This window comes from Microcebus murinus, unplaced genomic scaffold (assembly GCF_040939455.1).
Source record: "Microcebus murinus isolate Inina unplaced genomic scaffold, M.murinus_Inina_mat1.0 scaf007_hap2_Mmur4.0, whole genome shotgun sequence".
NCBI lineage: Eukaryota > Metazoa > Chordata > Mammalia > Primates > Cheirogaleidae > Microcebus > Microcebus murinus.
Genome location: NW_027438953.1, coordinates 124,302 through 152,064, shown reverse-complemented (window position 1 = coordinate 152,064; position 27,763 = coordinate 124,302). Strand labels below are relative to the sequence as shown.

Genomic DNA, 27,763 nt, shown 5'->3' with positions numbered 1-27,763 from the left:
CCCAGCAGCCAGTCGTGGGCTGAGGACACCTGGGGCGTTGGGAACTCCCTGGCTTCTCCTTGGCTTAACATCTGGAGCTGCTTGTGAATCGTGCCGCCACACACACCCGAGTGCAGGTGTCTTCTGCACAGACTGCGGGCCTCGCTCTTCTGAATGCCGCTAGCTCGCCACCCACCCACGGGTGAACCTGGTCAGGGTACTTTCTCTCGGGGGCAGACTCTGATCCTGGCGGGCTACCGGTGTTTCTGTTTGCTCGTTTCTTTCTTCCATTTCGGGAAAGGCTTCCTTACTGGGTGTGGAAATCTCCTATGCCTTTCCTCGCCTATTCTGTCAGCTTTAAAATTCTCTTTCAGTTGCCACCCTCACAGATGGATTAGGAAACTCTTTCCGGTGCACTCATTAGTGAAATGACCTCAATGAAGCTGGAATCCAATATCTAATCGCCGATTTTTAGCGAGTCCACACGCCAGGGTGGTCGGGGTCCAATGCAGCCCCGGCCAGGCCCAGGCCCCTTGGACTGGGCCACAGGAGGACACAGAGGAGGGTCCCGGCACCCCCGGTCGCATTGCCGGCAGTTCTCCAAGGGCTTGGGCGTTTTCCAGAGGTAGGAGATGGAGGGGACTGATTTCTTCAGCGCCCCACAAACCACGCCACCCCACCCATGGGACACATCCCTAGAGAGAGAGAGAGACGCCCCATACAGTCGCTCCCCTCCCCCATGCGCTGTGCCCCAGCCCGGGCCCGGGGGAATAGGCGGCAGCCCACCCACAGGGTGGGGGGCCCAGCTGAAAGGGGTTGTCGGGGAGGGCGGCCCCTGCCTGGGGTCAAAGGGCGGGCGATCCGCGCGTGCGCAATCGGCGGCGGCGGCGGCGGCGGCGGCGGGGGCGGCCACGAGCTGGGGGTGGGGGGCGGGTAGGTGAAGGAGGCCAGGCGAGGAGAGGAAGGGGGCTGGAAGGTCTCCACCTTGGCGAGTCCAGCCGTGGAGGCGCATCTTGTGTGAGTGTGAGTGTGTGTGTGTGTGTGTGTGTGTATAGAGAGACAGCCCCCCACCCCGGCCCACCGCTCCCTGCCCGCCCCGCCCCGCCTGTCACCCCCGTCCCTCGGAGCCCGCCGGACCCGGCCGGTGAACTCAACAGGCCCGGCCCGGCGCGGGTCAGCGCCGGCGCGGGGCCTGGGGCGGGAGGAGGCGGCGGGGAAGCGCAGAGAGGCTCGGCTTCTTGAGCGGGGCAGGGGCGCCCTCCGCCGTCTAGGGCCACACCACCCTGAACGCGCCCGACCTCGTCTGGTCTCGGAAGCTAAGCAGGGTCGGGCCTGGTTAGTACTTGGATGGGAGACCGCCTGGGAATACCGGGTGCCGTAGGCTTCTTCTTTTTTTTTTTTTTTTGTTTTGCCTCTTGTTCTGTCCCCTCTCTGGGAGCGAGGCGGCGGCCCGGGGTGGGGGTCACCCCCACCCTCAGCGCCCGCCGCGGTGCCTGGCGCCCCAGCCCGCACCGTGGGGCCTCCTCTTGTCCCAAGCCGCGACACCGCCGTCACGCGGCAGCATGCGTGGCTTCTGGACTGTCAGGTCTCAGACCAAAGGTCTGCTCTGTGGGAACCGACACGCTGGAGGAAACCTTGAGAGTCTGAGAGGGGAGGGAGTTCCAGAAGAAGGCCAGGATGTCATTTTGAGGGAGTATGTGACCAGAACTCGTCCCGTTGCTTTTGGGGTTCTATGGGCTACACGTAGGAATCTTTGGTGGTGGCACCTGATGTTGGGGGATCCGGAGTCACACCCAGACCTGCTCCACAGGCCTCCTTTTACTTTTCTCTTCGGATTCATTATTTTTAAAAAGTGTCTCTTATCTCTATGATTGCATTTTCTTTTCTCTCTCTTTTCAAGCAGATGATGGGAGTCCAAGTATTAAGGTGACATGTGTTGCCCGTGCCCCCCTCCCCCCTGTGTTCTTATTCATTTACCTCTGATGTCGTTCCAGCGTATTGTGGGGGTACCAATGTTAAGGTCGGGTACGTTGCCCTCTCCCAGCCTCCCCCCTCGGGTCAGAGCCTCAAGTGCGCCCATCCCCCAGTCGGTGCGCACCCACCCCATTCCTAATGGAGGTGTATGCCCATCCCCTCCCCCCACCCGCCCGACACCCACCCGATGAAGGTGATTCCTCTGTGTCCACTTAGGTGTCCATCGGTTCGTACCCATTTGCTGGTGAGCGCGAGCACGTGGTGCTCGTGTGTCCATTCTTGGGCTACCTGGCTTACTGGAACGGGTTCCAGCTCTGGCCAGGAGAACCACGAGAGGTGCCCTCTCACCGCTGCTCCTCCTAGCTGAATAGCACTCCGTGGTGTCCACGCGCCACATTTCATTTACGCACTCGTGGGTCGATGGGCACTCGGGTCGCTTCCAGGTCTTTGCGATTGTGACTTGTGCCCTGACTCTAACCCTAACCCTTACCCAGCCCGTCTCCTCCTCGGCCCCTGCCTGACTGACTCCTTCCCGCCCGGCCTGTCACCTGTCACCGTCCTCTGCCCCTGCCTGACACGCTCCTCCCCGCCCGGGCCGTCACCGTCCTCGGCCCCTGCCTGACGGGGCTCCTCCGTCGCCTGGGCCTTCCAAGGGCTTGGTGTGGACGCTGGTTCCAGGACGCCCTCCCAGGAACCCGGTAGCAGGGCGGCCGCAGCGTCTCGCGCCACCCAACCGTCCGCCGGCCGGCGGCCGTCGCTAAGTGGCCTGCGGGGGACGTGCCCCCACTGTGGGGCGGGCGCCCAGCCTGGTGTCTTCTCTGAGGCCCCGTGGCTGCTTTTCCCCCCCCCAAGGGGAGAGCCGCGGAGGTGGGGACCGCCTCCTCGTGGGGACGTACACCCAGCTCTCCACGTCGGATTCCGGGGCTCTCTGTCCTGCCAGAAGGCCCAGCTGGCCTGCGGGTCCTTAGAGTGGCAAAAACATCCGAAAACTGAGATTGAGGGTCCGGTGGTTGTCTGCACTTTTGTGCTGGGCACCCCAGGGAGGCCCGGGGGCTGGCTGGACAACGCGGTCTGCTGGGCAGGGGGGGGGTTTGGAGGAGCAACTGATGCCCTTTGCACTTTGGGTAGCAAGTGTCTGAGGTGTCTCTGAGCCCTGCGCCATGTCGGGGGTGGGGGGTGGGAGGTCGGGGGGGGTGGAGGAGCAGGAGGAGGAGGAGGAGGAGGTGGGAAGGGCCGTGGCCTGCAGTCGTCTTCCCGGGGTGGCTTCTTCCACAGGCTGCTTGGCCTGGGCTCCCTGCACCTGGGCCTTTGGAGGACTGGCCCTGTGCTTGCCAACGCTTCCCCTGCAGGGACCCAGAGCTGGGAGGTTGCATCTCTCAGCCCTGGGTCGGGCAGAGCCCCAGCGGGCCATGCCCACAACCTCTCTCAGCACGGGTCCCCCAGAAGGCTCCTTTGGGACCAGGATTCTCTTGCGGGTGACTCTTTAAGGTCTGGCCCCTGGATGGAGGGGCACCAGGAGTAGAGGAGCAGGAAGGGGAAGGGGGTGGCCATGCGAGGGGACACTTTCAGGCCAAGTCCCAGCTTCAGCCTGATCCTCCTGGGAACCCCGGGGTGTACGTCACACCTCCTGGTTGTCCCGCTCTGAGACAAGGAGCCGGGCTTCGCATTCCCCCAGCAGCCAGTCGTGGGCTGAGGACACCTGGGGCGTTGGGAACTCCCTGGCTTCTCCTTGGCTTAACATCTGGAGCTGCTTGTGAATCGTGCCGCCACACACACCCGAGTGCAGGTGTCTTCTGCACAGACTGCGGGCCTCGCTCTTCTGAATGCCGCTAGCTCGCCACCCACCCACGGGTGAACCTGGTCAGGGTACTTTCTCTCGGGGGCAGACTCTGATCCTGGCGGGCTACCGGTGTTTCTGTTTGCTCGTTTCTTTCTTCCATTTCGGGAAAGGCTTCCTTACTGGGTGTGGAAATCTCCTATGCCTTTCCTCGCCTATTCTGTCAGCTTTAAAATTCTCTTTCAGTTGCCACCCTCACAGATGGATTAGGAAACTCTTTCCGGTGCACTCATTAGTGAAATGACCTCAATGAAGCTGGAATCCAATATCTAATCGCCGATTTTTAGCGAGTCCACACGCCAGGGTGGTCGGGGTCCAATGCAGCCCCGGCCAGGCCCAGGCCCCTTGGACTGGGCCACAGGAGGACACAGAGGAGGGTCCCGGCACCCCCGGTCGCATTGCCGGCAGTTCTCCAAGGGCTTGGGCGTTTTCCAGAGGTAGGAGATGGAGGGGACTGATTTCTTCAGCGCCCCACAAACCACGCCACCCCACCCATGGGACACATCCCTAGAGAGAGAGAGAGACGCCCCATACAGTCGCTCCCCTCCCCCATGCGCTGTGCCCCAGCCCGGGCCCGGGGGAATAGGCGGCAGCCCACCCACAGGGTGGGGGGCCCAGCTGAAAGGGGTTGTCGGGGAGGGCGGCCCCTGCCTGGGGTCAAAGGGCGGGCGATCCGCGCGTGCGCAATCGGCGGCGGCGGCGGCGGCGGCGGCGGCGGCGGCGGCGGGGGTGGCCACGAGCTGGGGGTGGGGGGCGGGTAGGTGAAGGAGGCCAGGCGAGGAGAGGAAGGGGGCTGGAAGGTCTCCACCTTGGCGAGTCCAGCCGTGGAGGCGCATCTTGTGTGAGTGTGAGTGTGTGTGTGTGTGTGTGTGTGTGTGTGTGTATAGAGAGACAGCCCCCCACCCCGGCCCACCGCTCCCTGCCCGCCCCGCCCCGCCTGTCACCCCCGTCCCTCGGAGCCCGCCGGACCCGGCCGGTGAACTCAACAGGCCCGGCCCGGCGCGGGTCAGCGCCGGTGCGGGGCCTGGGGCGGGAGGAGGCGGCGGGGAAGCGCAGAGAGGCTCGGCTTCTTGAGCGGGGCAGGGGCGCCCTCCGCCGTCTAGGGCCACACCACCCTGAACGCGCCCGACCTCGTCTGGTCTCGGAAGCTAAGCAGGGTCGGGCCTGGTTAGTACTTGGATGGGAGACCGCCTGGGAATACCGGGTGATGTAGGCTTCTTCTTTTTTTTTTTTTTTTTGTTTTGCCTCTTGTTCTGTCCCCTCTCTGGGAGCGAGGCGGCGGCCCGGGGTGGGGGTCACCCCCACCCTCAGCGCCCGCCGCGGTGCCTGGCGCCCCAGCCCGCACCGTGGGGCCTCCTCTTGTCCCAAGCCGCGACACCGCCGTCACGCGGCAGCATGCGTGGCTTCTGGACTGTCAGGTCTCAGACCAAAGGTCTGCTCTGTGGGAACCGACACGCTGGAGGAAACCTTGAGAGTCTGAGAGGGGAGGGAGTTCCAGAAGAAGGCCAGGATGTCATTTTGAGGGAGTATGTGACCAGAACTCGTCCCGTTGCTTTTGGGGTTCTATGGGCTACACGTAGGAATCTTTGGTGGTGGCACCTGATGTTGGGGGATCCGGAGTCACACCCAGACCTGCTCCACAGGCCTCCTTTTACTTTTCTCTTCGGATTCATTATTTTTAAAAAGTGTCTCTTATCTCTATGATTGCATTTTCTTTTCTCTCTCTTTTCAAGCAGATGATGGGAGTCCAAGTATTAAGGTGACATGTGTTGCCCGTGCCCCCCTCCCCCCTGTGTTCTTATTCATTTACCTCTGATGTCGTTCCAGCGTATTGTGGGGGTACCAATGTTAAGGTCGGGTACGTTGCCCTCTCCCAGCCTCCCCCCTCGGGTCAGAGCCTCAAGTGCGCCCATCCCCCAGTCGGTGCGCACCCACCCCATTCCTAATGGAGGTGTATGCCCATCCCCTCCCCCCACCCGCCCGACACCCACCCGATGAATGTGATTCCTCTGTGTTCACTTAGGTGTCCATCGGTTCGTACCCATTTGCTGGTGAGCGCGAGCACGTGGTGCTCGTGTGTCCATTCTTGGGCTACCTGGCTTACTGGAACGGGTTCCAGCTCTGGCCAGGAGAACCACGAGAGGTGCCCTCTCACCGCTGCTCCTCCTAGCTGAATAGCACTCCGTGGTGTCCACGCGCCACATTTCATTTACGCACTCGTGGGTCGATGGGCACTCGGGTCGCTTCCAGGTCTTTGCGATTGTGACTTGTGCCCTGACTCTAACCCTAACCCTTACCCAGCCCGTCTCCTCCTCGGCCCCTGCCTGACTGACTCCTTCCCGCCCGGCCTGTCACCTGTCACCGTCCTCTGCCCCTGCCTGACACGCTCCTCCCCGCCCGGGCCGTCACCGTCCTCGGCCCCTGCCTGACGGGGCTCCTCCGTCGCCTGGGCCTTCCAAGGGCTTGGTGTGGACGCTGGTTCCAGGACGCCCTCCCAGGAACCCGGTAGCAGGGCGGCCGCAGCGTCTCGCGCCACCCAACCGTCCGCCGGCCGGCGGCCGTCGCTAAGTGGCCTGCGGGGGACGTGCCCCCACTGTGGGGCGGGCGCCCAGCCTGGTGTCTTCTCTGAGGCCCCGTGGCTGCTTTTCCCCCCCCCCCAAGGGGAGAGCCGCGGAGGTGGGGACCGCCTCCTCGTGGGGACGTACACCCAGCTCTCCACGTCGGATTCCGGGGCTCTCTGTCCTGCCAGAAGGCCCAGCTGGCCTGCGGGTCCTTAGAGTGGCAAAAACATCCGAAAACTGAGATTGAGGGTCCGGTGGTTGTCTGCACTTTTGTGCTGGGCACCCCAGGGAGGCCCGGGGGCTGGCTGGACAACGCGGTCTGCTGGGCAGGGGGGGGGTTTGGAGGAGCAACTGATGCCCTTTGCACTTTGGGTAGCAAGTGTCTGAGGTGTCTCTGAGCCCTGCGCCATGTCGGGGGTGGGGGGTGGGAGGTCGGGGGGGGTGGAGGAGCAGGAGGAGGAGGAGGAGGAGGTGGGAAGGGCCGTGGCCTGCAGTCGTCTTCCCGGGGTGGCTTCTTCCACAGGCTGCTTGGCCTGGGCTCCCTGCACCTGGGCCTTTGGAGGACTGGCCCTGTGCTTGCCAACGCTTCCCCTGCAGGGACCCAGAGCTGGGAGGTTGCATCTCTCAGCCCTGGGTCGGGCAGAGCCCCAGCGGGCCATGTCCACAACCTCTCTCAGCACGGGTCCCCCAGAAGGCCCCTTTGGGACCAGGATTCTCTTGCGGGTGACTCTTTAAGGTCTGGCCCCTGGATGGAGGGGCACCAGGAGTAGAGGAGCAGGAAGGGGAAGGGGGTGGCCATGCGAGGGGACACTTTCAGGCCAAGTCCCAGCTTCAGCCTGATCCTCCTGGGAACCCCGGGGTGTACGTCACACCTCCTGGTTGTCCCGCTCTGAGACAAGGAGCCGGGCTTCGCATTCCCCCAGCAGCCAGTCGTGGGCTGAGGACACCTGGGGCGTTGGGAACTCCCTGGCTTCTCCTTGGCTTAACATCTGGAGCTGCTTGTGAATCGTGCCGCCACACACACCCGAGTGCAGGTGTCTTCTGCACAGACTGCGGGCCTCGCTCTTCTGAATGCCGCTAGCTCGCCACCCACCCACGGGTGAACCTGGTCAGGGTACTTTCTCTCGGGGGCAGACTCTGATCCTGGCGGGCTACCGGTGTTTCTGTTTGCTCGTTTCTTTCTTCCATTTCGGGAAAGGCTTCCTTACTGGGTGTGGAAATCTCCTATGCCTTTCCTCGCCTATTCTGTCAGCTTTAAAATTCTCTTTCAGTTGCCACCCTCACAGATGGATTAGGAAACTCTTTCCGGTGCACTCATTAGTGAAATGACCTCAATGAAGCTGGAATCCAATATCTAATCGCCGATTTTTAGCGAGTCCACACGCCAGGGTGGTCGGGGTCCAATGCAGCCCCGGCCAGGCCCAGGCCCCTTGGACTGGGCCACAGGAGGACACAGAGGAGGGTCCCGGCACCCCCGGTCGCATTGCCGGCAGTTCTCCAAGGGCTTGGGCGTTTTCCAGAGGTAGGAGATGGAGGGGACTGATTTCTTCAGCGCCCCACAAACCACGCCACCCCACCCATGGGACACATCCCTAGAGAGAGAGAGAGACGCCCCATACAGTCGCTCCCCTCCCCCATGCGCTGTGCCCCAGCCCGGGCCCGGGGGAATAGGCGGCAGCCCACCCACAGGGTGGGGGGCCCAGCTGAAAGGGGTTGTCGGGGAGGGCGGCCCCTGCCTGGGGTCAAAGGGCGGGCGATCCGCGCGTGCGCAATCGGCGGCGGCGGCGGCGGCGGCGGCGGCGGCGGCGGCGGGGGTGGCCACGAGCTGGGGGTGGGGGGCGGGTAGGTGAAGGAGGCCAGGCGAGGAGAGGAAGGGGGCTGGAAGGTCTCCACCTTGGCGAGTCCAGCCGTGGAGGCGCATCTTGTGTGAGTGTGAGTGTGTGTGTGTGTGTGTGTGTGTGTGTGTGTATAGAGAGACAGCCCCCCACCCCGGCCCACCGCTCCCTGCCCGCCCCGCCCCGCCTGTCACCCCCGTCCCTCGGAGCCCGCCGGACCCGGCCGGTGAACTCAACAGGCCCGGCCCGGCGCGGGTCAGCGCCGGTGCGGGGCCTGGGGCGGGAGGAGGCGGCGGGGAAGCGCAGAGAGGCTCGGCTTCTTGAGCGGGGCAGGGGCGCCCTCCGCCGTCTAGGGCCACACCACCCTGAACGCGCCCGACCTCGTCTGGTCTCGGAAGCTAAGCAGGGTCGGGCCTGGTTAGTACTTGGATGGGAGACCGCCTGGGAATACCGGGTGATGTAGGCTTCTTCTTTTTTTTTTTTTTTTTGTTTTGCCTCTTGTTCTGTCCCCTCTCTGGGAGCGAGGCGGCGGCCCGGGGTGGGGGTCACCCCCACCCTCAGCGCCCGCCGCGGTGCCTGGCGCCCCAGCCCGCACCGTGGGGCCTCCTCTTGTCCCAAGCCGCGACACCGCCGTCACGCGGCAGCATGCGTGGCTTCTGGACTGTCAGGTCTCAGACCAAAGGTCTGCTCTGTGGGAACCGACACGCTGGAGGAAACCTTGAGAGTCTGAGAGGGGAGGGAGTTCCAGAAGAAGGCCAGGATGTCATTTTGAGGGAGTATGTGACCAGAACTCGTCCCGTTGCTTTTGGGGTTCTATGGGCTACACGTAGGAATCTTTGGTGGTGGCACCTGATGTTGGGGGATCCGGAGTCACACCCAGACCTGCTCCACAGGCCTCCTTTTACTTTTCTCTTCGGATTCATTATTTTTAAAAAGTGTCTCTTATCTCTATGATTGCATTTTCTTTTCTCTCTCTTTTCAAGCAGATGATGGGAGTCCAAGTATTAAGGTGACATGTGTTGCCCGTGCCCCCCTCCCCCCTGTGTTCTTATTCATTTACCTCTGATGTCGTTCCAGCGTATTGTGGGGGTACCAATGTTAAGGTCGGGTACGTTGCCCTCTCCCAGCCTCCCCCCTCGGGTCAGAGCCTCAAGTGCGCCCATCCCCCAGTCGGTGCGCACCCACCCCATTCCTAATGGAGGTGTATGCCCATCCCCTCCCCCCACCCGCCCGACACCCACCCGATGAAGGTGATTCCTCTGTGTTCACTTAGGTGTCCATCGGTTCGTACCCATTTGCTGGTGAGCGCGAGCACGTGGTGCTCGTGTGTCCATTCTTGGGCTACCTGGCTTACTGGAACGGGTTCCAGCTCTGGCCAGGAGAACCACGAGAGGTGCCCTCTCACCGCTGCTCCTCCTAGCTGAATAGCACTCCGTGGTGTCCACGCGCCACATTTCATTTACGCACTCGTGGGTCGATGGGCACTCGGGTCGCTTCCAGGTCTTTGCGATTGTGACTTGTGCCCTGACTCTAACCCTAACCCTTACCCAGCCCGTCTCCTCCTCGGCCCCTGCCTGACTGACTCCTTCCCGCCCGGCCTGTCACCTGTCACCGTCCTCTGCCCCTGCCTGACACGCTCCTCCCCGCCCGGGCCGTCACCGTCCTCGGCCCCTGCCTGACGGGGCTCCTCCGTCGCCTGGGCCTTCCAAGGGCTTGGTGTGGACGCTGGTTCCAGGACGCCCTCCCAGGAACCCGGTAGCAGGGCGGCCGCAGCGTCTCGCGCCACCCAACCGTCCGCCGGCCGGCGGCCGTCGCTAAGTGGCCTGCGGGGGACGTGCCCCCACTGTGGGGCGGGCGCCCAGCCTGGTGTCTTCTCTGAGGCCCCGTGGCTGCTTTTCCCCCCCCCCCAAGGGGAGAGCCGCGGAGGTGGGGACCGCCTCCTCGTGGGGACGTACACCCAGCTCTCCACGTCGGATTCCGGGGCTCTCTGTCCTGCCAGAAGGCCCAGCTGGCCTGCGGGTCCTTAGAGTGGCAAAAACATCCGAAAACTGAGATTGAGGGTCCGGTGGTTGTCTGCACTTTTGTGCTGGGCACCCCAGGGAGGCCCGGGGGCTGGCTGGACAACGCGGTCTGCTGGGCAGGGGGGGGGTTTGGAGGAGCAACTGATGCCCTTTGCACTTTGGGTAGCAAGTGTCTGAGGTGTCTCTGAGCCCTGCGCCATGTCGGGGGTGGGGGGTGGGAGGTCGGGGGGGGTGGAGGAGCAGGAGGAGGAGGAGGAGGAGGTGGGAAGGGCCGTGGCCTGCAGTCGTCTTCCCGGGGTGGCTTCTTCCACAGGCTGCTTGGCCTGGGCTCCCTGCACCTGGGCCTTTGGAGGACTGGCCCTGTGCTTGCCAACGCTTCCCCTGCAGGGACCCAGAGCTGGGAGGTTGCATCTCTCAGCCCTGGGTCGGGCAGAGCCCCAGCGGGCCATGTCCACAACCTCTCTCAGCACGGGTCCCCCAGAAGGCCCCTTTGGGACCAGGATTCTCTTGCGGGTGACTCTTTAAGGTCTGGCCCCTGGATGGAGGGGCACCAGGAGTAGAGGAGCAGGAAGGGGAAGGGGGTGGCCATGCGAGGGGACACTTTCAGGCCAAGTCCCAGCTTCAGCCTGATCCTCCTGGGAACCCCGGGGTGTACGTCACACCTCCTGGTTGTCCCGCTCTGAGACAAGGAGCCGGGCTTCGCATTCCCCCAGCAGCCAGTCGTGGGCTGAGGACACCTGGGGCGTTGGGAACTCCCTGGCTTCTCCTTGGCTTAACATCTGGAGCTGCTTGTGAATCGTGCCGCCACACACACCCGAGTGCAGGTGTCTTCTGCACAGACTGCGGGCCTCGCTCTTCTGAATGCCGCTAGCTCGCCACCCACCCACGGGTGAACCTGGTCAGGGTACTTTCTCTCGGGGGCAGACTCTGATCCTGGCGGGCTACCGGTGTTTCTGTTTGCTCGTTTCTTTCTTCCATTTCGGGAAAGGCTTCCTTACTGGGTGTGGAAATCTCCTATGCCTTTCCTCGCCTATTCTGTCAGCTTTAAAATTCTCTTTCAGTTGCCACCCTCACAGATGGATTAGGAAACTCTTTCCGGTGCACTCATTAGTGAAATGACCTCAATGAAGCTGGAATCCAATATCTAATCGCCGATTTTTAGCGAGTCCACACGCCAGGGTGGTCGGGGTCCAATGCAGCCCCGGCCAGGCCCAGGCCCCTTGGACTGGGCCACAGGAGGACACAGAGGAGGGTCCCGGCACCCCCGGTCGCATTGCCGGCAGTTCTCCAAGGGCTTGGGCGTTTTCCAGAGGTAGGAGATGGAGGGGACTGATTTCTTCAGCGCCCCACAAACCACGCCACCCCACCCATGGGACACATCCCTAGAGAGAGAGAGAGACGCCCCATACAGTCGCTCCCCTCCCCCATGCGCTGTGCCCCAGCCCGGGCCCGGGGGAATAGGCGGCAGCCCACCCACAGGGTGGGGGGCCCAGCTGAAAGGGGTTGTCGGGGAGGGCGGCCCCTGCCTGGGGTCAAAGGGCGGGCGATCCGCGCGTGCGCAATCGGCGGCGGCGGCGGCGGCGGGGGCGGCCACGAGCTGGGGGTGGGGGGCGGGTAGGTGAAGGAGGCCAGGCGAGGAGAGGAAGGGGGCTGGAAGGTCTCCACCTTGGCGAGTCCAGCCGTGGAGGCGCATCTTGTGTGAGTGTGAGTGTGTGTGTGTGTGTGTGTGTGTATAGAGAGACAGCCCCCCACCCCGGCCCACCGCTCCCTGCCCGCCCCGCCCCGCCCCGCCTGTCACCCCCGTCCCTCGGAGCCCGCCGGACCCGGCCGGTGAACTCAACAGGCCCGGCCCGGCGCGGGTCAGCGCCGGCGCGGGGCCTGGGGCGGGAGGAGGCGGCGGGGAAGCGCAGAGAGGCTCGGCTTCTTGAGCGGGGCAGGGGCGCCCTCCGCCGTCTAGGGCCACACCACCCTGAACGCGCCCGACCTCGTCTGGTCTCGGAAGCTAAGCAGGGTCGGGCCTGGTTAGTACTTGGATGGGAGACCGCCTGGGAATACCGGGTGCCGTAGGCTTCTTCTTTTTTTTTTTTTTTTGTTTTGCCTCTTGTTCTGTCCCCTCTCTGGGAGCGAGGCGGCGGCCCGGGGTGGGGGTCACCCCCACCCTCAGCGCCCGCCGCGGTGCCTGGCGCCCCAGCCCGCACCGTGGGGCCTCCTCTTGTCCCAAGCCGCGACACCGCCGTCACGCGGCAGCATGCGTGGCTTCTGGACTGTCAGGTCTCAGACCAAAGGTCTGCTCTGTGGGAACCGACACGCTGGAGGAAACCTTGAGAGTCTGAGAGGGGAGGGAGTTCCAGAAGAAGGCCAGGATGTCATTTTGAGGGAGTATGTGACCAGAACTCGTCCCGTTGCTTTTGGGGTTCTATGGGCTACACGTAGGAATCTTTGGTGGTGGCACCTGATGTTGGGGGATCCGGAGTCACACCCAGACCTGCTCCACAGGCCTCCTTTTACTTTTCTCTTCGGATTCATTATTTTTAAAAAGTGTCTCTTATCTCTATGATTGCATTTTCTTTTCTCTCTCTTTTCAAGCAGATGATGGGAGTCCAAGTATTAAGGTGACATGTGTTGCCCGTGCCCCCCTCCCCCCTGTGTTCTTATTCATTTACCTCTGATGTCGTTCCAGCGTATTGTGGGGGTACCAATGTTAAGGTCGGGTACGTTGCCCTCTCCCAGCCTCCCCCCTCGGGTCAGAGCCTCAAGTGCGCCCATCCCCCAGTCGGTGCGCACCCACCCCATTCCTAATGGAGGTGTATGCCCATCCCCTCCCCCCACCCGCCCGACACCCACCCGATGAAGGTGATTCCTCTGTGTCCACTTAGGTGTCCATCGGTTCGTACCCATTTGCTGGTGAGCGCAAGCACGTGGTGCTCGTGTGTCCATTCTTGGGCTACCTGGCTTACTGGAACGGGTTCCAGCTCTGGCCAGGAGAACCACGAGAGGTGCCCTCTCACCGCTGCTCCTCCTAGCTGAATAGCACTCCGTGGTGTCCACGCGCCACATTTCATTTACGCACTCGTGGGTCGATGGGCACTCGGGTCGCTTCCAGGTCTTTGCGATTGTGACTTGTGCCCTGACTCTAACCCTAACCCTTACCCAGCCCGTCTCCTCCTCGGCCCCTGCCTGACTGACTCCTTCCCGCCCGGCCTGTCACCTGTCACCGTCCTCTGCCCCTGCCTGACACGCTCCTCCCCGCCCGGGCCGTCACCGTCCTCGGCCCCTGCCTGACGGGGCTCCTCCGTCGCCTGGGCCTTCCAAGGGCTTGGTGTGGACGCTGGTTCCAGGACGCCCTCCCAGGAACCCGGTAGCAGGGCGGCCGCAGCGTCTCGCGCCACCCAACCGTCCGCCGGCCGGCGGCCGTCGCTAAGTGGCCTGCGGGGGACGTGCCCCCACTGTGGGGCGGGCGCCCAGCCTGGTGTCTTCTCTGAGGCCCCGTGGCTGCTTTTCCCCCCCCCAAGGGGAGAGCCGCGGAGGTGGGGACCGCCTCCTCGTGGGGACGTACACCCAGCTCTCCACGTCGGATTCCGGGGCTCTCTGTCCTGCCAGAAGGCCCAGCTGGCCTGCGGGTCCTTAGAGTGGCAAAAACATCCGAAAACTGAGATTGAGGGTCCGGTGGTTGTCTGCACTTTTGTGCTGGGCACCCCAGGGAGGCCCGGGGGCTGGCTGGACAACGCGGTCTGCTGGGCAGGGGGGGGGTTTGGAGGAGCAACTGATGCCCTTTGCACTTTGGGTAGCAAGTGTCTGAGGTGTCTCTGAGCCCTGCGCCATGTCGGGGGTGGGGGGTGGGAGGTCGGGGGGGGTGGAGGAGCAGGAGGAGGAGGAGGAGGAGGTGGGAAGGGCCGTGGCCTGCAGTCGTCTTCCCGGGGTGGCTTCTTCCACAGGCTGCTTGGCCTGGGCTCCCTGCACCTGGGCCTTTGGAGGACTGGCCCTGTGCTTGCCAACGCTTCCCCTGCAGGGACCCAGAGCTGGGAGGTTGCATCTCTCAGCCCTGGGTCGGGCAGAGCCCCAGCGGGCCATGCCCACAACCTCTCTCAGCACGGGTCCCCCAGAAGGCTCCTTTGGGACCAGGATTCTCTTGCGGGTGACTCTTTAAGGTCTGGCCCCTGGATGGAGGGGCACCAGGAGTAGAGGAGCAGGAAGGGGAAGGGGGTGGCCATGCGAGGGGACACTTTCAGGCCAAGTCCCAGCTTCAGCCTGATCCTCCTGGGAACCCCGGGGTGTACGTCACACCTCCTGGTTGTCCCGCTCTGAGACAAGGAGCCGGGCTTCGCATTCCCCCAGCAGCCAGTCGTGGGCTGAGGACACCTGGGGCGTTGGGAACTCCCTGGCTTCTCCTTGGCTTAACATCTGGAGCTGCTTGTGAATCGTGCCGCCACACACACCCGAGTGCAGGTGTCTTCTGCACAGACTGCGGGCCTCGCTCTTCTGAATGCCGCTAGCTCGCCACCCACCCACGGGTGAACCTGGTCAGGGTACTTTCTCTCGGGGGCAGACTCTGATCCTGGCGGGCTACCGGTGTTTCTGTTTGCTCGTTTCTTTCTTCCATTTCGGGAAAGGCTTCCTTACTGGGTGTGGAAATCTCCTATGCCTTTCCTCGCCTATTCTGTCAGCTTTAAAATTCTCTTTCAGTTGCCACCCTCACAGATGGATTAGGAAACTCTTTCCGGTGCACTCATTAGTGAAATGACCTCAATGAAGCTGGAATCCAATATCTAATCGCCGATTTTTAGCGAGTCCACACGCCAGGGTGGTCGGGGTCCAATGCAGCCCCGGCCAGGCCCAGGCCCCTTGGACTGGGCCACAGGAGGACACAGAGGAGGGTCCCGGCACCCCCGGTCGCATTGCCGGCAGTTCTCCAAGGGCTTGGGCGTTTTCCAGAGGTAGGAGATGGAGGGGACTGATTTCTTCAGCGCCCCACAAACCACGCCACCCCACCCATGGGACACATCCCTAGAGAGAGAGAGAGACGCCCCATACAGTCGCTCCCCTCCCCCATGCGCTGTGCCCCAGCCCGGGCCCGGGGGAATAGGCGGCAGCCCACCCACAGGGTGGGGGGCCCAGCTGAAAGGGGTTGTCGGGGAGGGCGGCCCCTGCCTGGGGTCAAAGGGCGGGCGATCCGCGCGTGCGCAATCGGCGGCGGCGGCGGCGGCGGGGGCGGCCACGAGCTGGGGGTGGGGGGCGGGTAGGTGAAGGAGGCCAGGCGAGGAGAGGAAGGGGGCTGGAAGGTCTCCACCTTGGCGAGTCCAGCCGTGGAGGCGCATCTTGTGTGAGTGTGAGTGTGTGTGTGTGTGTGTGTGTGTATAGAGAGACAGCCCCCCACCCCGGCCCACCGCTCCCTGCCCGCCCCGCCCCGCCCCGCCTGTCACCCCCGTCCCTCGGAGCCCGCCGGACCCGGCCGGTGAACTCAACAGGCCCGGCCCGGCGCGGGTCAGCGCCGGTGCGGGGCCTGGGGCGGGAGGAGGCGGCGGGGAAGCGCAGAGAGGCTCGGCTTCTTGAGCGGGGCAGGGGCGCCCTCCGCCGTCTAGGGCCACACCACCCTGAACGCGCCCGACCTCGTCTGGTCTCGGAAGCTAAGCAGGGTCGGGCCTGGTTAGTACTTGGATGGGAGACCGCCTGGGAATACCGGGTGCCTTAGGCTTCTTCTTTTTTTTTTTTTTTTGTTTTGCCTCTTGTTCTGTCCCCTCTCTGGGAGCGAGGCGGCGGCCCGGGGTGGGGGTCACCCCCACCCTCAGCGCCCGCCGCGGTGCCTGGCGCCCCAGCCCGCACCGTGGGGCCTCCTCTTGTCCCAAGCCGCGACACCGCCGTCACGCGGCAGCATGCGTGGCTTCTGGACTGTCAGGTCTCAGACCAAAGGTCTGCTCTGTGGGAACCGACACGCTGGAGGAAACCTTGAGAGTCTGAGAGGGGAGGGAGTTCCAGAAGAAGGCCAGGATGTCATTTTGAGGGAGTATGTGACCAGAACTCGTCCCGTTGCTTTTGGGGTTCTATGGGCTACACGTAGGAATCTTTGGTGGTGGCACCTGATGTTGGGGGATCCGGAGTCACACCCAGACCTGCTCCACAGGCCTCCTTTTACTTTTCTCTTCGGATTCATTATTTTTAAAAAGTGTCTCTTATCTCTATGATTGCATTTTCTTTTCTCTCTCTTTTCAAGCAGATGATGGGAGTCCAAGTATTAAGGTGACATGTGTTGCCCGTGCCCCCCTCCCCCCTGTGTTCTTATTCATTTACCTCTGATGTCGTTCCAGCGTATTGTGGGGGTACCAATGTTAAGGTCGGGTACGTTGCCCTCTCCCAGCCTCCCCCCTCGGGTCAGAGCCTCAAGTGCGCCCATCCCCCAGTCGGTGCGCACCCACCCCATTCCTAATGGAGGTGTATGCCCATCCCCTCCCCCCACCCGCCCGACACCCACCCGATGAATGTGATTCCTCTGTGTTCACTTAGGTGTCCATCGGTTCGTACCCATTTGCTGGTGAGCGCGAGCACGTGGTGCTCGTGTGTCCATTCTTGGGCTACCTGGCTTACTGGAACGGGTTCCAGCTCTGGCCAGGAGAACCACGAGAGGTGCCCTCTCACCGCTGCTCCTCCTAGCTGAATAGCACTCCGTGGTGTCCACGCGCCACATTTCATTTACGCACTCGTGGGTCGATGGGCACTCGGGTCGCTTCCAGGTCTTTGCGATTGTGACTTGTGCCCTGACTCTAACCCTAACCCTTACCCAGCCCGTCTCCTCCTCGGCCCCTGCCTGACTGACTCCTTCCCGCCCGGCCTGTCACCTGTCACCGTCCTCTGCCCCTGCCTGACACGCTCCTCCCCGCCCGGGCCGTCACCGTCCTCGGCCCCTGCCTGACGGGGCTCCTCCGTCGCCTGGGCCTTCCAAGGGCTTGGTGTGGACGCTGGTTCCAGGACGCCCTCCCAGGAACCCGGTAGCAGGGCGGCCGCAGCGTCTCGCGCCACCCAACCGTCCGCCGGCCGGCGGCCGTCGCTAAGTGGCCTGCGGGGGACGTGCCCCCACTGTGGGGCGGGCGCCCAGCCTGGTGTCTTCTCTGAGGCCCCGTGGCTGCTTTTCCCCCCCCCCCAAGGGGAGAGCCGCGGAGGTGGGGACCGCCTCCTCGTGGGGACGTACACCCAGCTCTCCACGTCGGATTCCGGGGCTCTCTGTCCTGCCAGAAGGCCCAGCTGGCCTGCGGGTCCTTAGAGTGGCAAAAACATCCGAAAACTGAGATTGAGGGTCCGGTGGTTGTCTGCACTTTTGTGCTGGGCACCCCAGGGAGGCCCGGGGGCTGGCTGGACAACGCGGTCTGCTGGGCAGGGGGGGGGTTTGGAGGAGCAAATGATGCCCTTTGCACTTTGGGTAGCAAGTGTCTGAGGTGTCTCTGAGCCCTGCGCCATGTCGGGGGTGGGGGGTGGGAGGTCGGGGGGGGTGGAGGAGCAGGAGGAGGAGGAGGAGGAGGTGGGAAGGGCCGTGGCCTGCAGTCGTCTTCCCGGGGTGGCTTCTTCCACAGGCTGCTTGGCCTGGGCTCCCTGCACCTGGGCCTTTGGAGGACTGGCCCTGTGCTTGCCAACGCTTCCCCTGCAGGGACCCAGAGCTGGGAGGTTGCATCTCTCAGCCCTGGGTCGGGCAGAGCCCCAGCGGGCCATGCCCACAACCTCTCTCAGCACGGGTCCCCCAGAAGGCCCCTTTGGGACCAGGATTCTCTTGCGGGTGACTCTTTAAGGTCTGGCCCCTGGATGGAGGGGCACCAGGAGTAGAGGAGCAGGAAGGGGAAGGGGGTGGCCATGCGAGGGGACACTTTCAGGCCAAGTCCCAGCTTCAGCCTGATCCTCCTGGGAACCCCGGGGTGTACGTCACACCTCCTGGTTGTCCCGCTCTGAGACAAGGAGCCGGGCTTCGCATTCCCCCAGCAGCCAGTCGTGGGCTGAGGACACCTGGGGCGTTGGGAACTCCCTGGCTTCTCCTTGGCTTAACATCTGGAGCTGCTTGTGAATCGTGCCGCCACACACACCCGAGTGCAGGTGTCTTCTGCACAGACTGCGGGCCTCGCTCTTCTGAATGCCGCTAGCTCGCCACCCACCCACGGGTGAACCTGGTCAGGGTACTTTCTCTCGGGGGCAGACTCTGATCCTGGCGGGCTACCGGTGTTTCTGTTTGCTCGTTTCTTTCTTCCATTTCGGGAAAGGCTTCCTTACTGGGTGTGGAAATCTCCTATGCCTTTCCTCGCCTATTCTGTCAGCTTTAAAATTCTCTTTCAGTTGCCACCCTCACAGATGGATTAGGAAACTCTTTCCGGTGCACTCATTAGTGAAATGACCTCAATGAAGCTGGAATCCAATATCTAATCGCCGATTTTTAGCGAGTCCACACGCCAGGGTGGTCGGGGTCCAATGCAGCCCCGGCCAGGCCCAGGCCCCTTGGACTGGGCCACAGGAGGACACAGAGGAGGGTCCCGGCACCCCCGGTCGCATTGCCGGCAGTTCTCCAAGGGCTTGGGCGTTTTCCAGAGGTAGGAGATGGAGGGGACTGATTTCTTCAGCGCCCCACAAACCACGCCACCCCACCCATGGGACACATCCCTAGAGAGAGAGAGAGACGCCCCATACAGTCGCTCCCCTCCCCCATGCGCTGTGCCCCAGCCCGGGCCCGGGGGAATAGGCGGCAGCCCACCCACAGGGTGGGGGGCCCAGCTGAAAGGGGTTGTCGGGGAGGGCGGCCCCTGCCTGGGGTCAAAGGGCGGGCGATCCGCGCGTGCGCAATCGGCGGCGGCGGCGGCGGCGGGGGCGGCCACGAGCTGGGGGTGGGGGGCGGGTAGGTGAAGGAGGCCAGGCGAGGAGAGGAAGGGGGCTGGAAGGTCTCCACCTTGGCGAGTCCAGCCGTGGAGGCGCATCTTGTGTGAGTGTGAGTGTGTGTGTGTGTGTGTGTGTGTATAGAGAGACAGCCCCCCACCCCGGCCCACCGCTCCCTGCCCGCCCCGCCCCGCCCCGCCTGTCACCCCCGTCCCTCGGAGCCCGCCGGACCCGGCCGGTGAACTCAACAGGCCCGGCCCGGCGCGGGTCAGCGCCGGTGCGGGGCCTGGGGCGGGAGGAGGCGGCGGGGAAGCGCAGAGAGGCTCGGCTTCTTGAGCGGGGCAGGGGCGCCCTCCGCCGTCTAGGGCCACACCACCCTGAACGCGCCCGACCTCGTCTGGTCTCGGAAGCTAAGCAGGGTCGGGCCTGGTTAGTACTTGGATGGGAGACCGCCTGGGAATACCGGGTGATGTAGGCTTCTTCTTTTTTTTTTTTTTTTTTGTTTTGCCTCTTGTTCTGTCCCCTCTCTGGGAGCGAGGCGGCGGCCCGGGGTGGGGGTCACCCCCACCCTCAGCGCCCGCCGCGGTGCCTGGCGCCCCAGCCCGCACCGTGGGGCCTCCTCTTGTCCCAAGCCGCGACACCGCCGTCACGCGGCAGCATGCGTGGCTTCTGGACTGTCAGGTCTCAGACCAAAGGTCTGCTCTGTGGGAACCGACACGCTGGAGGAAACCTTGAGAGTCTGAGAGGGGAGGGAGTTCCAGAAGAAGGCCAGGATGTCATTTTGAGGGAGTATGTGACCAGAACTCGTCCCGTTGCTTTTGGGGTTCTATGGGCTACACGTAGGAATCTTTGGTGGTGGCACCTGATGTTGGGGGATCCGGAGTCACACCCAGACCTGCTCCACAGGCCTCCTTTTACTTTTCTCTTCGGATTCATTATTTTTAAAAAGTGTCTCTTATCTCTATGATTGCATTTTCTTTTCTCTCTCTTTTCAAGCAGATGATGGGAGTCCAAGTATTAAGGTGACATGTGTTGCCCGTGCCCCCCTCCCCCCTGTGTTCTTATTCATTTACCTCTGATGTCGTTCCAGCGTATTGTGGGGGTACCAATGTTAAGGTCGGGTACGTTGCCCTCTCCCAGCCTCCCCCCTCGGGTCAGAGCCTCAAGTGCGCCCATCCCCCAGTCGGTGCGCACCCACCCCATTCCTAATGGAGGTGTATGCCCATCCCCTCCCCCCACCCGCCCGACACCCACCCGATGAATGTGATTCCTCTGTGTTCACTTAGGTGTCCATCGGTTCGTACCCATTTGCTGGTGAGCGCGAGCACGTGGTGCTCGTGTGTCCATTCTTGGGCTACCTGGCTTACTGGAACGGGTTCCAGCTCTGGCCAGGAGAACCACGAGAGGTGCCCTCTCACCGCTGCTCCTCCTAGCTGAATAGCACTCCGTGGTGTCCACGCGCCACATTTCATTTACGCACTCGTGGGTCGATGGGCACTCGGGTCGCTTCCAGGTCTTTGCGATTGTGACTTGTGCCCTGACTCTAACCCTAACCCTTACCCAGCCCGTCTCCTCCTCGGCCCCTGCCTGACTGACTCCTTCCCGCCCGGCCTGTCACCTGTCACCGTCCTCTGCCCCTGCCTGACACGCTCCTCCCCGCCCGGGCCGTCACCGTCCTCGGCCCCTGCCTGACGGGGCTCCTCCGTCGCCTGGGCCTTCCAAGGGCTTGGTGTGGACGCTGGTTCCAGGACGCCCTCCCAGGAACCCGGTAGCAGGGCGGCCGCAGCGTCTCGCGCCACCCAACCGTCCGCCGGCCGGCGGCCGTCGCTAAGTGGCCTGCGGGGGACGTGCCCCCACTGTGGGGCGGGCGCCCAGCCTGGTGTCTTCTCTGAGGCCCCGTGGCTGCTTTCCCCCCCCCCCCAAGGGGAGAGCCGCGGAGGTGGGGACCGCCTCCTCGTGGGGACGTACACCCAGCTCTCCACGTCGGATTCCGGGGCTCTCTGTCCTGCCAGAAGGCCCAGCTGGCCTGCGGGTCCTTAGAGTGGCAAAAACATCCGAAAACTGAGATTGAGGGTCCGGTGGTTGTCTGCACTTTTGTGCTGGGCACCCCAGGGAGGCCCGGGGGCTGGCTGGACAACGCGGTCTGCTGGGCAGGGGGGGGGTTTGGAGGAGCAACTGATGCCCTTTGCACTTTGGGTAGCAAGTGTCTGAGGTGTCTCTGAGCCCTGCGCCATGTCGGGGGTGGGGGGTGGGAGGTCGGGGGGGGGTGGAGGAGCAGGAGGAGGAGGAGGAGGAGGTGGGAAGGGCCGTGGCCTGCAGTCGTCTTCCCGGGGTGGCTTCTTCCACAGGCTGCTTGGCCTGGGCTCCCTGCACCTGGGCCTTTGGAGGACTGGCCCTGTGCTTGCCAACGCTTCCCCTGCAGGGACCCAGAGCTGGGAGGTTGCATCTCTCAGCCCTGGGTCGGGCAGAGCCCCAGCGGGCCATGCCCACAACCTCTCTCAGCACGGGTCCCCCAGAAGGCCCCTTTGGGACCAGGATTCTCTTGCGGGTGACTCTTTAAGGTCTGGCCCCTGGATGGAGGGGCACCAGGAGTAGAGGAGCAGGAAGGGGAAGGGGGTGGCCATGCGAGGGGACACTTTCAGGCCAAGTCCCAGCTTCAGCCTGATCCTCCTGGGAACCCCGGGGTGTACGTCACACCTCCTGGTTGTCCCGCTCTGAGACAAGGAGCCGGGCTTCGCATTCCCCCAGCAGCCAGTCGTGGGCTGAGGACACCTGGGGCGTTGGGAACTCCCTGGCTTCTCCTTGGCTTAACATCTGGAGCTGCTTGTGAATCGTGCCGCCACACACACCCGAGTGCAGGTGTCTTCTGCACAGACTGCGGGCCTCGCTCTTCTGAATGCCGCTAGCTCGCCACCCACCCACGGGTGAACCTGGTCAGGGTACTTTCTCTCGGGGGCAGACTCTGATCCTGGCGGGCTACCGGTGTTTCTGTTTGCTCGTTTCTTTCTTCCATTTCGGGAAAGGCTTCCTTACTGGGTGTGGAAATCTCCTATGCCTTTCCTCGCCTATTCTGTCAGCTTTAAAATTCTCTTTCAGTTGCCACCCTCACAGATGGATTAGGAAACTCTTTCCGGTGCACTCATTAGTGAAATGACCTCAATGAAGCTGGAATCCAATATCTAATCGCCGATTTTTAGCGAGTCCACACGCCAGGGTGGTCGGGGTCCAATGCAGCCCCGGCCAGGCCCAGGCCCCTTGGACTGGGCCACAGGAGGACACAGAGGAGGGTCCCGGCACCCCCGGTCGCATTGCCGGCAGTTCTCCAAGGGCTTGGGCGTTTTCCAGAGGTAGGAGATGGAGGGGACTGATTTCTTCAGCGCCCCACAAACCACGCCACCCCACCCATGGGACACATCCCTAGAGAGAGAGAGAGACGCCCCATACAGTCGCTCCCCTCCCCCATGCGCTGTGCCCCAGCCCGGGCCCGGGGGAATAGGCGGCAGCCCACCCACAGGGTGGGGGGCCCAGCTGAAAGGGGTTGTCGGGGAGGGCGGCCCCTGCCTGGGGTCAAAGGGCGGGCGATCCGCGCGTGCGCAATCGGCGGCGGCGGCGGCGGCGGCGGGGGCGGCCACGAGCTGGGGGTGGGGGGCGGGTAGGTGAAGGAGGCCAGGCGAGGAGAGGAAGGGGGCTGGAAGGTCTCCACCTTGGCGAGTCCAGCCGTGGAGGCGCATCTTGTGTGAGTGTGAGTGTGTGTGTGTGTGTGTGTGTGTATAGAGAGACAGCCCCCCACCCCGGCCCACCGCTCCCTGCCCGCCCCGCCCCGCCCCGCCTGTCACCCCCGTCCCTCGGAGCCCGCCGGACCCGGCCGGTGAACTCAACAGGCCCGGCCCGGCGCGGGTCAGCGCCGGCGCGGGGCCTGGGGCGGGAGGAGGCGGCGGGGAAGCGCAGAGAGGCTCGGCTTCTTGAGCGGGGCAGGGGCGCCCTCCGCCGTCTAGGGCCACACCACCCTGAACGCGCCCGACCTCGTCTGGTCTCGGAAGCTAAGCAGGGTCGGGCCTGGTTAGTACTTGGATGGGAGACCGCCTGGGAATACCGGGTGCCGTAGGCTTCTTCTTTTTTTTTTTTTTTTGTTTTGCCTCTTGTTCTGTCCCCTCTCTGGGAGCGAGGCGGCGGCCCGGGGTGGGGGTCACCCCCACCCTCAGCGCCCGCCGCGGTGCCTGGCGCCCCAGCCCGCACCGTGGGGCCTCCTCTTGTCCCAAGCCGCGACACCGCCGTCACGCGGCAGCATGCGTGGCTTCTGGACTGTCAGGTCTCAGACCAAAGGTCTGCTCTGTGGGAACCGACACGCTGGAGGAAACCTTGAGAGTCTGAGAGGGGAGGGAGTTCCAGAAGAAGGCCAGGATGTCATTTTGAGGGAGTATGTGACCAGAACTCGTCCCGTTGCTTTTGGGGTTCTATGGGCTACACGTAGGAATCTTTGGTGGTGGCACCTGATGTTGGGGGATCCGGAGTCACACCCAGACCTGCTCCACAGGCCTCCTTTTACTTTTCTCTTCGGATTCATTATTTTTAAAAAGTGTCTCTTATCTCTATGATTGCATTTTCTTTTCTCTCTCTTTTCAAGCAGATGATGGGAGTCCAAGTATTAAGGTGACATGTGTTGCCCGTGCCCCCCTCCCCCCTGTGTTCTTATTCATTTACCTCTGATGTCGTTCCAGCGTATTGTGGGGGTACCAATGTTAAGGTCGGGTACGTTGCCCTCTCCCAGCCTCCCCCCTCGGGTCAGAGCCTCAAGTGCGCCCATCCCCCAGTCGGTGCGCACCCACCCCATTCCTAATGGAGGTGTATGCCCATCCCCTCCCCCCACCCGCCCGACACCCACCCGATGAAGGTGATTCCTCTGTGTCCACTTAGGTGTCCATCGGTTCGTACCCATTTGCTGGTGAGCGCGAGCACGTGGTGCTCGTGTGTCCATTCTTGGGCTACCTGGCTTACTGGAACGGGTTCCAGCTCTGGCCAGGAGAACCACGAGAGGTGCCCTCTCACCGCTGCTCCTCCTAGCTGAATAGCACTCCGTGGTGTCCACGCGCCACATTTCATTTACGCACTCGTGGGTCGATGGGCACTCGGGTCGCTTCCAGGTCTTTGCGATTGTGACTTGTGCCCTGACTCTAACCCTAACCCTTACCCAGCCCGTCTCCTCCTCGGCCCCTGCCTGACTGACTCCTTCCCGCCCGGCCTGTCACCTGTCACCGTCCTCTGCCCCTGCCTGACACGCTCCTCCCCGCCCGGGCCGTCACCGTCCTCGGCCCCTGCCTGACGGGGCTCCTCCGTCGCCTGGGCCTTCCAAGGGCTTGGTGTGGACGCTGGTTCCAGGACGCCCTCCCAGGAACCCGGTAGCAGGGCGGCCGCAGCGTCTCGCGCCACCCAACCGTCCGCCGGCCGGCGGCCGTCGCTAAGTGGCCTGCGGGGGACGTGCCCCCACTGTGGGGCGGGCGCCCAGCCTGGTGTCTTCTCTGAGGCCCCGTGGCTGCTTTTCCCCCCCCCCCAAGGGGAGAGCCGCGGAGGTGGGGACCGCCTCCTCGTGGGGACGTACACCCAGCTCTCCACGTCGGATTCCGGGGCTCTCTGTCCTGCCAGAAGGCCCAGCTGGCCTGCGGGTCCTTAGAGTGGCAAAAACATCCGAAAACTGAGATTGAGGGTCCGGTGGTTGTCTGCACTTTTGTGCTGGGCACCCCAGGGAGGCCCGGGGGCTGGCTGGACAACGCGGTCTGCTGGGCAGGGGGGGGGTTTGGAGGAGCAACTGATGCCCTTTGCACTTTGGGTAGCAAGTGTCTGAGGTGTCTCTGAGCCCTGCGCCATGTCGGGGGTGGGGGGTGGGAGGTCGGGGGGGGTGGAGGAGCAGGAGGAGGAGGAGGAGGAGGTGGGAAGGGCCGTGGCCTGCAGTCGTCTTCCCGGGGTGGCTTCTTCCACAGGCTGCTTGGCCTGGGCTCCCTGCACCTGGGCCTTTGGAGGACTGGCCCTGTGCTTGCCAACGCTTCCCCTGCAGGGACCCAGAGCTGGGAGGTTGCATCTCTCAGCCCTGGGTCGGGCAGAGCCCCAGCGGGCCATGCCCACAACCTCTCTCAGCACGGGTCCCCCAGAAGGCTCCTTTGGGACCAGGATTCTCTTGCGGGTGACTCTTTAAGGTCTGGCCCCTGGATGGAGGGGCACCAGGAGTAGAGGAGCAGGAAGGGGAAGGGGGTGGCCATGCGAGGGGACACTTTCAGGCCAAGTCCCAGCTTCAGCCTGATCCTCCTGGGAACCCCGGGGTGTACGTCACACCTCCTGGTTGTCCCGCTCTGAGACAAGGAGCCGGGCTTCGCATTCCCCCAGCAGCCAGTCGTGGGCTGAGGACACCTGGGGCGTTGGGAACTCCCTGGCTTCTCCTTGGCTTAACATCTGGAGCTGCTTGTGAATCGTGCCGCCACACACACCCGAGTGCAGGTGTCTTCTGCACAGACTGCGGGCCTCGCTCTTCTGAATGCCGCTAGCTCGCCACCCACCCACGGGTGAACCTGGTCAGGGTACTTTCTCTCGGGGGCAGACTCTGATCCTGGCGGGCTACCGGTGTTTCTGTTTGCTCGTTTCTTTCTTCCATTTCGGGAAAGGCTTCCTTACTGGGTGTGGAAATCTCCTATGCCTTTCCTCGCCTATTCTGTCAGCTTTAAAATTCTCTTTCAGTTGCCACCCTCACAGATGGATTAGGAAACTCTTTCCGGTGCACTCATTAGTGAAATGACCTCAATGAAGCTGGAATCCAATATCTAATCGCCGATTTTTAGCGAGTCCACACGCCAGGGTGGTCGGGGTCCAATGCAGCCCCGGCCAGGCCCAGGCCCCTTGGACTGGGCCACAGGAGGACACAGAGGAGGGTCCCGGCACCCCCGGTCGCATTGCCGGCAGTTCTCCAAGGGCTTGGGCGTTTTCCAGAGGTAGGAGATGGAGGGGACTGATTTCTTCAGCGCCCCACAAACCACGCCACCCCACCCATGGGACACATCCCTAGAGAGAGAGAGAGACGCCCCATACAGTCGCTCCCCTCCCCCATGCGCTGTGCCCCAGCCCGGGCCCGGGGGAATAGGCGGCAGCCCACCCACAGGGTGGGGGGCCCAGCTGAAAGGGGTTGTCGGGGAGGGCGGCCCCTGCCTGGGGTCAAAGGGCGGGCGATCCGCGCGTGCGCAATCGGCGGCGGCGGCGGCGGCGGGGGCGGCCACGAGCTGGGGGTGGGGGGCGGGTAGGTGAAGGAGGCCAGGCGAGGAGAGGAAGGGGGCTGGAAGGTCTCCACCTTGGCGAGTCCAGCCGTGGAGGCGCATCTTGTGTGAGTGTGAGTGTGTGTGTGTGTGTGTGTGTGTATAGAGAGACAGCCCCCCACCCCGGCCCACCGCTCCCTGCCCGCCCCGCCCCGCCCCGCCTGTCACCCCCGTCCCTCGGAGCCCGCCGGACCCGGCCGGTGAACTCAACAGGCCCGGCCCGGCGCGGGTCAGCGCCGGTGCGGGGCCTGGGGCGGGAGGAGGCGGCGGGGAAGCGCAGAGAGGCTCGGCTTCTTGAGCGGGGCAGGGGCGCCCTCCGCCGTCTAGGGCCACACCACCCTGAACGCGCCCGACCTCGTCTGGTCTCGGAAGCTAAGCAGGGTCGGGCCTGGTTAGTACTTGGATGGGAGACCGCCTGGGAATACCGGGTGCCTTAGGCTTCTTCTTTTTTTTTTTTTTTTTGTTTTGCCTCTTGTTCTGTCCCCTCTCTGGGAGCGAGGCGGCGGCCCGGGGTGGGGGTCACCCCCACCCTCAGCGCCCGCCGCGGTGCCTGGCGCCCCAGCCCGCACCGTGGGGCCTCCTCTTGTCCCAAGCCGCGACACCGCCGTCACGCGGCAGCATGCGTGGCTTCTGGACTGTCAGGTCTCAGACCAAAGGTCTGCTCTGTGGGAACCGACACGCTGGAGGAAACCTTGAGAGTCTGAGAGGGGAGGGAGTTCCAGAAGAAGGCCAGGATGTCATTTTGAGGGAGTATGTGACCAGAACTCGTCCCGTTGCTTTTGGGGTTCTATGGGCTACACGTAGGAATCTTTGGTGGTGGCACCTGATGTTGGGGGATCCGGAGTCACACCCAGACCTGCTCCACAGGCCTCCTTTTACTTTTCTCTTCGGATTCATTATTTTTAAAAAGTGTCTCTTATCTCTATGATTGCATTTTCTTTTCTCTCTCTTTTCAAGCAGATGATGGGAGTCCAAGTATTAAGGTGACATGTGTTGCCCGTGCCCCCCTCCCCCCTGTGTTCTTATTCATTTACCTCTGATGTCGTTCCAGCGTATTGTGGGGGTACCAATGTTAAGGTCGGGTACGTTGCCCTCTCCCAGCCTCCCCCCTCGGGTCAGAGCCTCAAGTGCGCCCATCCCCCAGTCGGTGCGCACCCACCCCATTCCTAATGGAGGTGTATGCCCATCCCCTCCCCCCACCCGCCCGACACCCACCCGATGAATGTGATTCCTCTGTGTTCACTTAGGTGTCCATCGGTTCGTACCCATTTGCTGGTGAGCGCGAGCACGTGGTGCTCGTGTGTCCATTCTTGGGCTACCTGGCTTACTGGAACGGGTTCCAGCTCTGGCCAGGAGAACCACGAGAGGTGCCCTCTCACCGCTGCTCCTCCTAGCTGAATAGCACTCCGTGGTGTCCACGCGCCAC

At 63.4% G+C, this 27,763-nt stretch overlaps 8 non-coding genes across 8 annotated transcripts; all 8 read left to right on the top strand.

The window, feature by feature from the left end:
- Positions 1-1,244: 1,244 nt before the first annotated feature.
- On the top strand, positions 1,245-1,363 carry LOC142866894 (5S ribosomal RNA). Its single transcript, XR_012916668.1, has one exon. It is a non-coding gene; the product is annotated as a 5S ribosomal RNA (ribosomal RNA).
- Positions 1,364-4,887: 3,524 nt separating this feature from the next.
- LOC142866739 (5S ribosomal RNA) lies at positions 4,888-5,006 on the top strand. Its single transcript, XR_012916569.1, has one exon. It is a non-coding gene; the product is annotated as a 5S ribosomal RNA (ribosomal RNA).
- A 3,527-nt stretch (positions 5,007-8,533) lies between these two features.
- On the top strand, positions 8,534-8,652 carry LOC142866738 (5S ribosomal RNA). The gene has a single exon (XR_012916568.1). It is a non-coding gene; the product is annotated as a 5S ribosomal RNA (ribosomal RNA).
- A 3,506-nt stretch (positions 8,653-12,158) lies between these two features.
- LOC142866883 (5S ribosomal RNA) lies at positions 12,159-12,277 on the top strand. Its single transcript, XR_012916667.1, has one exon. It is a non-coding gene; the product is annotated as a 5S ribosomal RNA (ribosomal RNA).
- Positions 12,278-15,780: 3,503 nt separating this feature from the next.
- Positions 15,781-15,899, top strand: LOC142866729 (5S ribosomal RNA). Its single transcript, XR_012916559.1, has one exon. It is a non-coding gene; the product is annotated as a 5S ribosomal RNA (ribosomal RNA).
- Positions 15,900-19,404: 3,505 nt separating this feature from the next.
- On the top strand, positions 19,405-19,523 carry LOC142866736 (5S ribosomal RNA). The gene has a single exon (XR_012916566.1). It is a non-coding gene; the product is annotated as a 5S ribosomal RNA (ribosomal RNA).
- Positions 19,524-23,034: 3,511 nt separating this feature from the next.
- On the top strand, positions 23,035-23,153 carry LOC142866872 (5S ribosomal RNA). Its single transcript, XR_012916666.1, has one exon. It is a non-coding gene; the product is annotated as a 5S ribosomal RNA (ribosomal RNA).
- Positions 23,154-26,658: 3,505 nt separating this feature from the next.
- Positions 26,659-26,777, top strand: LOC142866728 (5S ribosomal RNA). The gene has a single exon (XR_012916558.1). It is a non-coding gene; the product is annotated as a 5S ribosomal RNA (ribosomal RNA).
- Positions 26,778-27,763: the final 986 nt, after the last annotated feature.